Below are 15,830 nucleotides of genomic sequence, written 5' to 3'. Positions count from 1 at the left end.
AGATAAGGTTATTACAGTAGTTATTCATGGGGCTTGGCATGTAGTCTGGTTAGTAGATTGTTTATCTAGAAGTATAAATTGATTACCAGCAATTTATAAACATGGTCGTATGCCCCACAAAGGTAGAGGCAGGAGAATCAAATGTTCAGGGTTATGCTTGGCTGCATAGCAAAGTCAAGGACAGCCTTGCCTTCTTCATTTCATGAATTAAAAACAAATATGTAAAGAAAAATAATAAATGTGTAAATCAAAGCATTTCGATGTTTTGAAACTCCTCCAGTTTCTGTGTGGATGTCATGTCATGGTTGCAGATTCCAGGGTAAAGAAGTCTGATGGGCTAGTGACCATGAGGTCCTCACACTGAGCCACTTCAGCTAGTGACAGTGAGGTCCTCACACTGAGCCAGCTGTTACTGTGAGGTCCTCGTACTGAACCTGACTTTGTCTAGTAACTCTGAGGTTCTCATACTGAGCCACCTCAGACTAAATCTACAAATCACTTCTTTGAGGAATATACATAATCAAAAGTAAAGAAGTTTGAAACGATGGGTTCTTTTTGAATCTCACAAATGCCAGCAGATCCATTAATAAAATATATGCTACCCAACTGTGGATTTAATGCTGTCCAAGATATCAGACTCTCCTTGACAACAAACCTCTTCCTCCTTGCAGTAGTAGTTACTAAAAAATGTTCATAGAGTTCTTTGAGAAATCTTTGATTTAAACCCTAGCTCTCACTGCCTTCCAGCATCTACACATTCACAATCAATGGGCAGTACACTTTGGTGTGGGAGGTCCTTCTGTTAATGTGTTCCTTTCATTGATTAATGAATAAAGAAACTACCTTGGCCTGATAGGGCCGAAGTTAGGTAGGCAGAGAAGACAGAACTGAATTCTGGGAAGAAGAAAGCAGAGTCAGTGAGACACCATGGATCTGATGGAGATAGACACTGGAAATTTTACCCAGTAAGCCACTGCCATGTGGCGATACACAGATTAATAGAAATGGATTAAATTAAGATGTAAGAATTAGCCAAAAAGAAACTAGAGCTAATGGGCTAAGCAGTAATTTAATTAATACTGTTTCTGTGTGGTTATTTCAGGGCTAAGATAGCAGGGCAAGCTGGTAACTGTGCAGCAGGATGAACAAGTGGGCCCTTCCTGTTACAACACTTAGTATTAAAATAGCGTTTTTGCTGATATTTATCAGTGAGGAAGGGATATTTGAAAATATTTTGTAGCAATAACTCAATATATCTAGTGTATAAATGTTTCTTAATGAAAATGTTGTTCATTAATCATATCTTATAAATTAAATAACACTAAAGAATGTCAGAATATTATATTGAAATCTTATAGAGATTCAAATCTGAATCTATGATAAATATTTAAGAAGTATAGATCATTATTAAATCTAAGGGTAAAATATTAGGAGAAAAAAATTTTGTGTAACATAAGACAATTGTCTAAAAATATGTTGTGTGTGAGGGGGGGAAATGTATGTGTATGTGTGTGTGCACGCGTGTGTGATTGGGTGAGTTACAGTGTATTTCTGTGAGGTGAATGTTGCGCATGGCCATGAACGTGTACGTGTGTCACGTGCCATGTGATGCATGCACAGAATAAAGCAGGATGGTGAATGTCATCTTCAATTGTTCATGACCTTGACTCAACACAATAATTCTCAATGGATCTGAAGCTTTCATTTTGGGGCTCAGGAAACCCCCTGTTTCTGTATCCCAACCTAGTGCAGAGATTATAGGAACACAACTCAATGCCCAGATGCCCATGTGGATGCTGGGAATTTAAACTCATGCTTTCAGAACACACACTCTTAAGTTATGTGATAAATCATCATCTAGGGCTTCAAGTGTCATCTTTTTTCAAATAAAGATTTGAAAGGCATTGGAGTATATCAAAAGGGTGGCTTTGTACCTCTCAATGTAGATTAGATATTTGTGCTTTCTAAGTTACTGGTCTAGATACTATCAATATTCCCTGTCTTTTGTTTGCGTTAGTACTCTGTAATTTGTAAAGACTAAAAATAATGCAAATTAGTTATACACAAAAGCAAAATATTTGTACAGAAATGAAAAATAGTTCTGTCCAGTGTAGGAATAATTATCCTGTGGATAAACCTGAAAATATTCAATTAAATATTATTCATTATTCTTCATACATCTGTATTACATAGTGATATTCACTTGATGTGAATTTTATGATTAATATAATTAATATTGAGTTGAATAAAAATCCCTTAAATGTGTTGCTTTCATGTGTATTTGATAATTTTATCATTTTAGGCTTTAGTACTACTAAACTGTTTACAAAAATTAGCTCTATTACTCTAATAATTTTAATCTCTGCTTAAATTTATTTGACTTGAATAGTTAATAAAGCCTTTAACCATGTCGTGAACATGTCCTGTTTATGTTTTATGTGATTCAAACACATAGACAGATGAATATATTTCACACACACTTCAGGGATGGCTTATATGGCTCATATCCATTCTGTACAATCCTGTAATTATAAAAGTATCCCATGAGCCAGTTACTATTAGATGCAGTTTATTTAATGTACAATTTTTAAAAATCAAATCCAAGCCAGGTGGTGGTGGCACATCCCTTTAGTCCTAGCACTCAGAAGACAGAGGAAGAGAGATCTCTGTCTGAATTCGAGACTAGTCTGGTCTACAGAGTTCCAGGAAAGCCAGGGCTACACAGAGAAACCCTGCCTATAAAAACCCCTCCCCCACAAGAAAAGACATACACACACATACACACACACAAAATCAGATCCATATAGTTTAGTTTGTTTCACATGTAATTTAATATTAAAATAAAAGATACAGTGTTAAGGTAGTGAAGATTTTCAAACGTAATGGAAGATTCCCTTTCCACCTCAAGCAAGAATACTGTCTTTCATTATTTTTATATATTCTGTTGCAAACTTCCTGGTGTTTTAGGGATAATGTGAAATGCCTCAAAAATCCCCTGTCTTCAAGCCTGAAATTAATGCAAGCTACATTTGTTCAGGAGATGATTCTCAATTCCTATAGGAGCTTTAATTCAAACTAAATATGAAAGGCATCATACACAGAACTAACGCAAATTGGCTTTATTATCTTCCTAGTCGATGCACCAACATAAGCAAGGCAAAGGTCCTGTTAAATTACTGATAGCCTGCAGAATTGGCTAGTTCTTTGCAATGGCAAAATAATTACTTAAGTCTCTATTGCTGGTCTGGTAGCTGCTTTCTTTATGTAAGTATAAATCATGAACATTTTTTGTTTTGATATTTAGTATGTTTTCTGTTTACTTCAAACTATGTTATTGAAACTTCCATTTTGGGCAGACATTTGTAACAGCAAAGAAATATGCACTCTGTTTCGGTTTCCTTTCATCGCCTGATGAAGGTTAATATTCAGGAGGATGCCTATATATTTTTCTTTGGGTTCTCCTTATTTAGCTTCTCTAGGATCACTAATTATAGGCTCAATGTCCTTTGTTTATGGCTAGAAACCAAATATGAGTGAGTACATCCCATGTTCCTCTTTTGGGGTCTGGCTTACCTCACTCAGGATAGTGTTTTCTATTTCCATCCATTTGGAGCACCGGACATAAATCTCAAGGTCCAAATCAGGAGCAGAAGGAGAGGGAGCACGAGCAAGGGACTCAGGACCGCGAGGGGTACACCCACACACTGAGACAATGGGGATGTTCTTTCGGGAACTCACCAAGGCCAACTGGCCTGGGTCTGAAAAAAACCTGGGATAAAACCGGACTCGCTGAACATAGCAGACAATGAGGACTACTGAGAACTCAAGAACAAAGGCAATGGGTTTTTGATCCTACTGCACGTACTGGCTTTGTGGGAGCCTAGGCAGTCTGGATGCTCACCTTACTAGACCTGGATGGAGGTGGGTGGTCCTTGGACTTCCCACAGGGCAGGGAACCCTGATTGCTCATTGGGCTGACGAGGGAGGGGGAGGGAAATGGGAGGCGGTGGCGGGGAAGAGACAGAAATCTTTAATAAATAAATAAACGGAAAAAAAAATAAAAAATAAAAGGAAAAAAGAATAAATAAATAATAAAAAAAGAAAAAGAATAAAAAAGAAATATGCACTCTGAGCTAACAATACTAGGACAGAAAGAACAAATCATTGTAGCTCTTTTCCAGATCTGTGCAAGTTCTTTTAAACCTAATGAGGTTTGGTCATAAGCTGTACAGTTAAAAAGATGTCTATTGATTCTCCCCATTATTTTGTTATTGGAGCAATATAATTCCTAAGAAAATCAGTAGCATCAAAATACTTTTATAAAAAATGTTTACAGAGTCTGTGTTACTTTCTCATAAGAAAGAATAAGAACATTTTCCATAAGAAATGCAAAAGCAGACTGTTGCTGAATATTTGCTTACAGTGCAAAGATCCTAAGATGGCTTCTGATTGTTTTAATAGAAAGCTAAATGATCAATAGTTAGGCAGGAGAGAATAGTGGGTCTTTTGGGCAGAGAAAGAGCAACTTGGGGGAGGAATCTAGGCACGGTTTGTTCAGTAGACTCAGAGCAAGTTGGGAGTGACATGGTAAGAAGAGATAACTGAGCCTCGTGAAAGAACATAGACTTTAAAAAATGAGTTAATTTAAATTATGAAAGTTAGCAGTACAAGCCTTAGCTAAGGGCCAAGTCTAGGGGTCATTATTTGTGAGCTGGAGGTCCCAACAAAAATTTTTTGGTGCCCAAAGCATAACACGTATATCTACATACGGTCTGAGAAAAAAAAAAGTTCCAAGTGGGCTAGGTGTTTGCTGTGTACTCTGGAGCAGCACTTTTAAGAGGTCCTACTCCTGAGCACTTGAATGTGGCTTATGAGGGCCAAGTGTCATGCTACTTGATAGCAGGAGTTTAGTTAGAATTGACGACTGCACTGTGGACCCAGAAAATTCCCAGAGCTAGGGCAGATAGGCTGTCTCCAATCCGGGATCACAGGCATTGGGTTTCAGCTCTCAACAAAACTCAAAGAAGGAAGCTAGGAGGGCCTTGCCACAGCTTAGCAGTTTAAGGTTTTCCTCATCTGATCAGAGAAGGCTGTAGACACTTAAAAAGTCAGGTCTACTCCAAGAAACTTCTAAACAGAATAGTATGGAGTAATGTCTCTAAATTTGCCAAATATAAATGGACTAGATATTGTAAATGTAATTCTCACTTGATAGTTGCTTTTATTCCATATAGTTTTACTATGTTTGAGTTAAAACTCTTCCATTTTTTAGACAATACCTGATAGTTGTTTTTATTGTATATGGTTTTACCATAATATGTTAGAGTTAAAAACTTTCCCTTTTAATTAAATGAAAAGGGAAAACATTGCAGAATATTTGTTTACACTGTAATCACGTGTCTTTGCCCATGAAACCTTCTGATTGGTTTAATAAAATGCTAAATGGTCAATAGTTAGGTAGGAGGAAATAGATGGGACTTCTGGGCAGAGAGAGAGAAATTTGGAATCTAGGCATGCAATTTTGCCAACAGATTCAGAACACGTTGGATGTAATGTATTAAGAAGAGATAATCAAGTCATGTGAAAGAATGTAGTTTCTTAAATGGGTCACTTTACACTATAAGAGTATGGGACACGTCTAAGCCAAGGCTAAGCTTTCATAATTAACAATAATTATCTGGGTCATTACTTGTGAGCTGGCAATTCTGACCAAAAAAATATATGACTATAGAAGGCATTTAGCAAGAAATACCCATGATAAATGTGGTAAGTTTTTTGCATTGCCTCAATTTATAAATCTCCATCAAATATGTTTAAACAGTATTAGTAATACTTAGTCTGCTTGTTATTTTACTTTGTTTGGTTCACTTGAATTTGCATAAGAAAACAGTGTATATCTGTATATATGATAAAACAGTCTTAGAATTAAAACTCTGTATTTACTGCTTCTAGATAAGCATGTTTTATATTTATAATCATATGAATAATTTATTTGAAAAAAATCAGTACATGAAATTTAGTAAAATTAAGACACATTTCTTGTCTTTGTGCAAATTCCAGGATGTGAAGTTAAAATACATTGGGAAGAAATATCAGCATTTTCTACAAAAGAAGACCACAAAGCATGGCAATTATAATTAGTTTTTTATATTAGCTTAGAAAAAATAAGTATGCATGAAAATTAATACTTGTAGATATATTGTTCTTTAGAAAAAATCCTTTGTGGGAATTTTAGAGCTAATTATTTGATTTATTATAGAACACAAATACCCAAATATAAAAACCTTAATTGTATTTATCTTTAACATTCTTGAATTGTCAACATCAAACACATATTTTCCTCTCTTTCTAGGAAGTTTTGAAGACTGCACCTTTCCAATATCTAAGAAAGTGAATAGAGCTTTTCTGTTCTAATTCAGTTACCTTTAGTCTTCTCAAAGATATAAACAATCTTTGGGTACTGTTTTTAATATTTTCTTGAAAACTTATGCAAAAATTTGTCATTTAAGCAATCCTAAAAAGACTTAAAAGGTGGGGACATTATGAGGGTTTTATTTTGGAAATACACTGATGCCATTCTTTCAAAAGCAGGACCTGGTGCAAACTCAGCCCTGCTGGTCCTCTGTCTTTGCAGTGGGATGATTTTGTCTGTCTCACTCCTAACCTCCAGAACCATGAACCAAATAATCACTCTTGGGCTGTGGGAAATAGCTCAGTGGCTTGAGAGCACTGACTGCTTTTCCCGAGCTTGCAAGTTCAATTTCCAGCACCTACAAGGCGGCTCACAACCATCTGTAATTCCAGTTTCTAGGGAATCTGATGCCCTCTTCTGGCCTTCATACGCATCAGGCATGTGTGTGTGTGTGTGTGTGTGTGTGTGTGTGTGTGTGTGTGTGTGTGTATGTATGTATATATATATATATGTGTGTGTGTGTGTGTGTGTGTGTATATATATATATATATATATATATATATATATGGTACACAGACTAGCAAGTGGGCAAAATATTCAGGCTCATAAAATATAAACAAACAAATAAACAATCTTATCTTGTGCATTACCCTCCCAGTCTTTGACATTCTATAATTACAAAGAAAAAAAAACACATAAATCAAGACTGGAAGGGTGAGTCAAGAGCCAAGAGATCAGGATTTGTCAGGGTTTTCTTTTTATTTTTGTTGTTTCGTTTTGTTTTTTCAACAAGGAAAATTCTGAAAGTTGGAACTTTATGAATTCTTGAAAAGTTGGCTATTTATCTAGTAGCCAAAAAGTATGTCTGCAGGATGAACTACTTCCTCCGATGCTCTGTAGCACCCTGTCTGCATGCTTCCCCATGTCTATAAGTTTTGGCTTTTCCCAAAGATGATCTCTGGATACCAGCCAAGCAAGTGGAAAGGGCACTAGGAAAACATTCAACTGATTCTGTATTCTCTAAGTAGTCATCAGTGACAGTTATATTTTATATATTAAAATGCATTTAAACTTAATTAACTTATGGGTTAACTCCAAATCCCTGTTTTGATTATGAGGAAAGTTGGTCCTTGATAACTAAAGATTATGTACAGATGAAATGCATATAAACATACTCACATATTTTTGCTTGATATCTTAGGTTGGTTTCTCCTAGACCCAGTGCTGTGGAGATAATTCTCCTTCCTCTTCCTCCCATTCCTCTCATTGTCATGAACAAAAAAAGCTGATACAACACTCACCAGCTTAAAAATATTTAACTCTTTTGTTTCTCAGTTACTCCTTTCTAATAAGTAGCTACTAATTAAGAAGGATTCTGCATTAAATTAAAAAACAGGCTTCTTACCTCAAATCTAGAAATATATTTCCTACACTTTAGATAGTTTCACTTAGTACACAAAACCCACAGATACTGGATTGTGAGAATTTGTTCCTATATAAGACCTTTGGTACCATAACTAATGAGTACAAAGACATTCCTATATCCATTGTATATTTCTATATTTGTTTAATTTAGTGCTAAAAATACTTAACGTGAGTTTATACCCTTAAATTTTGGGCTCCTTTCACTATATTCCCAAAAGTGATATAGCTGTATCATACTGCATTTCTATTGTTTTGTTCTTTGGGGAAGATCTGTACTTATATTCAAGGTGTTAATATAGCTTACATTTATATATAATAATATACATGAGTTCACTTTCCTTGTGTTCCCATTAGCATTTACTGTCATTTGCCTTTCTGATAGGGCAAGATTTTCTCCCTTTTTGTAGCTGCCTCTGCACTCTAATTATTGTTTATCTTTCTGTGTATATTTTTAATTCCATGCAGTCCTGTTTGTTACTTAATGTTTTTATTTTAGACTGTTGCAGTTCTTTTCAGAAAGCCCTTGCCTATCCCCATATGTAAATATTTTTCCAGTGTTTCTCCCTAGCAGTCTCAGTATGAAGTCTTAAATAAAAATCTTTAAACATTTTCAACATGTTTTTGTATGATGAAGAGGTGTGGATTTACTTTCATTTTTATACATGCAGATATACAATTTAATCAGCCACCTTTGTTGAAGAGAGAGTCTTTCTTCAATGTATATTTTGACAGCTTTTAAAAGGAGGAGACACACCTTTAAGGCCAGCACTCAAGAGGCAGAGGCAAGGATACTGGGTTTAAGGCCAGCCTGGTCTACAGACTGAGTTCCAGGAAAGCCAGGATGCACAGAGAAAAGCTATCTTGTGAAAGAAAAAAAAAAGTATTGTAGTCATTGCTCATCACTGTGTGGGCTTGTATCTGGGTTCTCTTTTGTGTTCTAGTGTCTGCTCATGAGTCACTGCCCTGCTGCCTTTGAGGCAATCATAAATGGAATTGTCTCTGCTTTCCTGCTTGCACTGTGACTTCGGCACTTTTGTAGTTTTGATGATGTACATTATTTTACTGTTCATGTGGTTTATTTTATGAATATTTGAGAATTATCTGTTAAATTCATTTCCTCTATGATGTATGTTTATTATAATATTTGTAGAATTTTACTCCAGAAGTTCTATCTAAAGATGAAAGTGAAGCCAATAATATATCAAAATCTATGTGATGTTCCTATGTTCATTAATGTCTATGTCATGAAACAGAAGCTACTATGCCTAGTATATAGAGACTTGTGTTTGTACTTTTTCAAGAAACTATTTTCTCTCTTAATGTGTATGATGCTATCTTTTTAGACTAATTTTATTTAGGTCTGCCTTACAAGGTTACCTCCTACACCTAGTATGTATAAACTTATGCTTGTATTTTTCAATAAATTTTTCCTCTGTTAATATGTATGATGCTATCTTTTCAGGCTAATTCTATTTGAAGTCTACTATACTAGATTACAGATTACCGATACCAGCTGAAACATTAATTCACAGTATAAACTTATACTGGCCTCCCAAAACTCAGTGTGTTTGCTATTGATGTGTGTTTCTTAGAAACAACAATGGATATCTTGTGGATATCTTTGTTTGTGGCTTTTTTTTTGAGACAGGGTTCTGTTTGTAAAAGTCCTAGCTGTCCTGGAGACTAGCTCTTGTAGACCAGGCTGACCTTGAGATCACAGAGATTCACCTGCTCTGCCTCCTGAGTGCTGGGTTTAAAGGTGTGTGCTGTCACCTGTTCAAGGAGGACCCCCTTGTTCATCCCGGCCACCTGGCTAGCTTAGCCCCAAATTAACCACACCAAAACTGTATTAATTAAATCACTGTTTGACCCATTAGTTCTAACTTCTTATTGGCTAACTCTTATATATTAATTTAACCCATTTCTATTAATTTGCATATCACCACGAGGTTGGCCTACCAGCAAATTCCCATCACATCTATTTCCAATGGGTGGATGGGGGGTATCCACGGTGTCTCCTCACTCTGCTTTCTTCCTCCTAAAATACAGGTCTGTCTTCCCTGCCTACCTAAGTTCAGGCAGGGCAGGGCAGGGCAAGGCAGGGCAGGGCAGGGCATCCAGTCTGGGATTTATACTAGTACTGTCTCGATTACTAGACTTTTTAGCACATATATTTACAAGACAATATAAACAAACATACGCATTTCATGGCATTAATAGCTACTGGTCTTCTAATATTAATCTTCCAAAACACCAGACTAAGCTGAGATATCTAGCAAATTCTACCAAGATTTAAAGAAGAAATGACAAAAAGTTCTCTGTTTTCCCAAGAAACAGAAGAAAAGGGTACTTTCAGTTCCTTTATGAAGCCATTGTTACCCAAATAGGCTAGAAGTAGGCATCCTAAATCTGACAGAAACTGCATATTAATATAGTTATTAAACACAGACTAAAAAACTCTCATCAAAATATTACACCAAGCCATAAATCACATAAAAATAAATTATGTAATTCAATAAACCAAGACATTTTATAGATCTGGTTCAGTATTTTAAAAATTAGTTATTATAATCTATAACATTAACATGCTAAAATGCCAAAAAAGAAATATGAAACAGTTTAAGAATTTATAAGAAACTTACTATTTTAAAATATGAATTCCATGTAATAATAGCTATATATGTTGCAAGCACCATACTGTATTAAACTGTTATCATTTACTCAAAATATATTATAGACATAAATATAAAATATAAATTATAACGTTTCTAAAAAATAATGCAGGAGAAATTCTAAAGGCCCTTAAGCTAGGCAATGAGTTTTCTTTGTTTTCTTACCTAATTAAATCAGGTAACATACATTTAAAATTTCTAGTAAGTTTTTAAAAAAAGGACAGATACTGATATTTCATACATGCTCAGAGCCAGTTAATAAATACCCATTCAGTAAAATTCTATCACAAATCTGCATCAATGAAACAAACTGGTAAAATTCTCCATTTGACAATCAATTTGTCAAATGGAGAAGACCAAAACAGAATATTCCATGTGATATAATTTTAAATACAATTGTCACATCAGGAAAGAAGAATAAGTACATTACAATAAACTGTACAAAGGTAAAGTAGAATAACAAAAAAGCATTTTACTAAAGCATAAGATTTACAGAAGTTTCCAGACACGCTATACAAAAAGGTCAGAAGATTTTCTTCTTCTTCTTCTTTTGGAAGGGGGGATGGGGCAGAGAATCTACACTTGACAACGAAGTCACAGTGTTATTAGTGAGGGCTGTGATGTTTATTTAATGTTCCCATTTTGATTCAGACAATCAAGCTTGTTCATCTATAGTGTCTAAAGTTAGACTTGGCTAGAGAACATATTCTAAAAATCTGGTTAGCTGCATTTAACTGCTGCAATTAGATCCCACAGGAGGGGCAGGGGGAAAAGAGACCATAAAATTAAAGTAAAACTTTCCCTCTAAAAAATAAAATAGAAACACTGATCCCCTGGCAGCTAACCCTGACCACTACCTTCATTCACAGTGCTTTGTACTTAAATTGTGGTGGGGAAACATGTCCAAGCAGAGTCACTGTTTTTAAACACTTCACAACAACCTGGATAACACTTCTAGCCTCTGCTCATGCTTTCCTACAGTGAACCAGGACAAAACATAGATTTGCTAATGTGCATGTAATCACCAAAATGAAGATGCCTGGGCTTTATTTTGTAATGTTTCTAACTGTGTCCATTAAATGCAAACCAAAAAAAAAAAAAAAAAAAGGAAGCGTCTTGGCAGAACAGGAGAAGTGATGTATGTACACTTGATGATCTGATTGACTTAAATATTATTCATGGCATATAGCCTAGTCCATACTGTCGCTGTTTCTATGGCGTGGGCTTCATTGGTCTTCCACTGCGCAGCTACATCATTTGCTAAGGGATCATCTGGATTAGGAGCATTTAACAAAGCCTGGATTGACAGCAGAACTGTGTGAATCTGTAGCATACTCTTCCCATCTTGTCTACATTGGGATGATAAACTTGGGTCCTGAAACGTACTTTAGGTGCTGCCTTTGGGTATTCTTCTGACAGGACTAGTTCAAGTTTAAAAGTCCCTCCCTCAAAGAGGGAATCCTGGGAGCCCCCAATGACCGCATGAAAATAACGGGCATTGCTCTCATCGGGTTCTACTTTAATGCCAGGAACTGGTTCTGCCAGCAAACGCTGGGTTTCCTTGATGGTCCTGTGGGGCAGCCCCACCATCTTGTCAGAACCAGAGTTCGGACTCTGCTCTTGCTTCCCAGCAGTGAGTTTTCTATAAGCAACAAAAGCATGATCTATAAAAGACAGTATTAAAAACTAGCTTCATTAAAGGTAAAAACATTATTAAGATTGCAAGTAAGAGAGAGTTCCTGAAGGACAGGGGTGTATTCAGTTTAAACACCTTGAGGATGTCAGTAAAATGTGTTGGTGATTTAGAGTTTCTTTATTCTCCATGTCCCCATGGTTATTCCAATGGTAAGGGAATGTGAGTGGGCTTAAACCACGTGATGGTGGCCCTGACCTTCTGAGTCCTCCACATATTCTAAACTAGTTCACTTTAATTTGTCACATGAGGAACATTAATTTATAATATATCAGGAATAATTATTTTGGAGATTGAAGTTTTATACAATATTTTATGGGTCTAAGCTCAATTACCAAAATAACCTTCCTGATTTTTCCCCACAAAAAGGGCAAAACTGTAAATTAGTTTAATTTGATCATGCTTTCTAATAGAAGTTTATCTTACTACCCTGATATCAAAATTAGCTAATAGAACATAGGTTGAGTCAATGCTTACATATGTAGATCTGTGACACATGCTTATACATACTAGCACTAGATAATGACATGAACATGGGTCATTCTATATTTACAATGCATGAAAAGGCAATGAGAAATACGATCATTTTTTATGAGTATGAATGGCGTGGGAACCTTAACTCAGAGTTCCCTCTCGTTGGATTAAACTATGTCCTGAAGGGCTCAGCCCTCCCACACTTCACTAAATAATCTCATTCTCCTTCCTCAGAGAGGAAAGATTAATCATTCAGAAACCTAATGAGCTGGAAAAGCAAATACCAGTAGAAGAAAGGGGCTTGAAAACTTTCAATAAAATAAATTAGTTTCCATTTGAAAAGTAAATTAGTTGATTTACAAATCTCTTTCTTTTTTTCCCCTTTCATTTGTACTTCTTGGATGTTTTTTACCATTTTCATCAACTTTGCTGCTCCCATGGCACAGCCCGTTTAAACTGTTCTTTACTTCCCTTCATATTCTGGGTTAGAGATTATAGTCCCACCACCAAACGTTCGCACATTTTATGTGGCACTTCACAAGGTGGTGTGAGTCTACTCCAATGCCTTTGAAACTTAACCACAATTGTTTTGAAAAGTCAGAGAAAAACAAACACAGATTTTATTGAATACAGTTTGCTGCTGATGTGTGTGCATAGGTTGTCTTCCTTAACACTTCCATAACCACTGCGGTTTATGAACTTGGTGTTTCTGTTGTAGAAATGCAGATCGAATTTTAGAGCATCATTTGGAGAAAGAACATACAAACTCTAAGCTAAGTTTAACTACTCAGTTTCTAAATTAACAGTAATTCATTTAAGAATTTTCTTCAAACTTCATATTATGAAATATACTCAAAAGAGTAAAACAATATATAAGAACATCGTACAACAAAGTCATAAATGCTTTTGTAGTTAACATCACAATATTTAAGTATATAGAAAATCTTGGACTGTCAGATACTCAGCAGGAGAGTACATCTCTCAATACTTGAAACACTGAATTCTATTCTAGTCCCAGAGTAGAAGAAAAAAACAGACTCAAAAAGTTATCTTCTGACCACCATACATACACCATGTCACGTATGCATCCAAACCACACTCAGTCATGTACATATGTCACACACACACACACACACGAGAGGTGGGAGATAAAATTAAACGCTTTAAATGTGTGACTCAAACACAAAGACACCTTTAATAAATGGGAAATACATATTTCTAGGAAGTTATTACAGAATTTTTAATGTTACTTGAAATTAACATCTTGAAATCTTTATTTTCTACATACTATTTTCATTCCAAATTATCTATGACTTTGCTAAAATTCTTCTCTGATAAATGACATTTGAATAACAATTTATGAGTGTGTTCTTATAATACATAAAACTTATTGTTTCCTTGTTTGCTGTTTTCTAAAGTCCATAGTTAGAGGGACCAAGTCTACCAGTTCATACCTAACTTTAATTTCTTGTCTTAGAACTTGGGAACCTCTGAGAATTGACCCAAGTGCTCAAGGCATCACAGTGTTATCAGTGTATTTGTTCTTCTGGGACTTTCTCCTTATAAGCTTCAGGTGGCCATCTCCAACCTTCAAAGGACTGGGATTTAACTTAGAAAATTCACAGAGCTCCTGAGAACTTGGAGGTGTCAATGTTACACTCTCACTTTTCTTGTGAGGGACACTTCAGTTAGTGCTGTAAAGAACACATGCTACAGGGCATGAAATGCTGAGGGACCGGTGATTCAGGATACCCAAATAGTGAAATATAAAAAACAGGAGACAAAGCTGTTTCCTCCGTTAAACTGACCGTTAATCAGTTCCTACAGCTAGTGATTGCTGTTTGATACTTGCTCTGTGTGTGACGGAATACTGTTGGCAACTTTCAGAAAGAATGTTCCATGTATTTTACGTTGTGTTACAAAATCTTTGAAACTGTATACAAGTGTCTTCATAATTCCTTATGCCCTTGTGCTATATGCTACATAGGGCAGAATTTTCTTGAACTCATGGGCTGAAGAAATGGCACTGCTTCTTCAGTCTCCCAAGTGTTGTGTTATTTATCAGCATTTATGGCTCCTATATATCAATTTTAATATGTTTAATTTGCCTTAGGAATGTTCGGTTTGGAGATTAAATCCATTTTGACAAAGAGATAAGAGAATAGATATACTATTGAGCTGTTGTCATTACGCAAAAATATTCTTGTTATTTTGAATATTTAAATGTACGTCTATTGAGAAACATAGTGGACCTTATCTATATATACCCATTACATCATTAGATGAATTAACTACATCTCACTCATGAGTTCCTGATGATGAATAATATAATCGTTCTTGGAAACCTAGTCTGTACTATTGACTATGGACTCTTTGAAACCAGGCATAAGTCAGTCAAATATCAATCAGTAAGTTAGGCTTGACCTTCAGTGTTCACGTCAGCTTAATGTAGCTTGTACTACCCTTCCTTTGAAGAGCTACTTGTGTGGGCAAAGTATATTTCTAGAAACCAAAAAAATTAGGTTAAAAGTAGTTCATAGGTCATTTGGATTATCTGATTTCTACCTGAAAACTGCTAAACCATTATAATTTTTATAATACTTATATTTTATATAGAAATTTACAATTTATATTTTATATTATAAAAATACATTTTTAAATTCTGTGTAGGTTTTACACATATGTAAAAGAAGAAAAATAGTGGAGAATTAGGGTACATGACATCTGAAGGAATAAATGGAAAAGGGGGACTCTAATTGGAGGGAGTGGATCTTAAACAACCCACAGGCACTACTTTACTAAAACAACAGACTCCCTAACAACATTCTAAGTATTTGTCTTATACCTGCAGATAAGTGTAGTTTTTGTCCCTCAGCAAGGAACCTTCTCTTTTCTACAAAGGGAGACTGTTATAGAAAAGCACAACCAATCAGAGCTCAGAGTTGTGGAGCCCAGTCACTACTGATACATCTACAACACATCCCTTTACTTAAGGTTTGGAATTATCATTAAATAAGAGACATAAATGTCAGGGACCAGCCACTACAAAAATACCTCTTGCCAGGGTGAAGGCATGGGATTTAGAAATATAGTAAAGAATATGAAAACACAAATGGAAATAATAAAACGGATAAATATATAGGATAGTATCAGC

At 35.5% G+C, this 15,830-nt stretch overlaps 1 pseudogene; it reads right to left on the bottom strand.

Moving 5' to 3' along the window:
• Positions 1 to 11,674: 11,674 nt before the first annotated feature.
• Positions 11,675 to 12,119, bottom strand: LOC142838869 (ubiquitin-conjugating enzyme E2 N-like; annotated as a pseudogene).
• Between the last annotated feature and the right edge of the window lie 3,711 nt (positions 12,120 to 15,830).

The sequence above is a fragment of the Microtus pennsylvanicus genome, chromosome 20, assembly GCF_037038515.1.
Source record: "Microtus pennsylvanicus isolate mMicPen1 chromosome 20, mMicPen1.hap1, whole genome shotgun sequence".
NCBI lineage: Eukaryota > Metazoa > Chordata > Mammalia > Rodentia > Cricetidae > Microtus > Microtus pennsylvanicus.
This window is presented reverse-complemented; position numbering and strand designations above follow the sequence as displayed.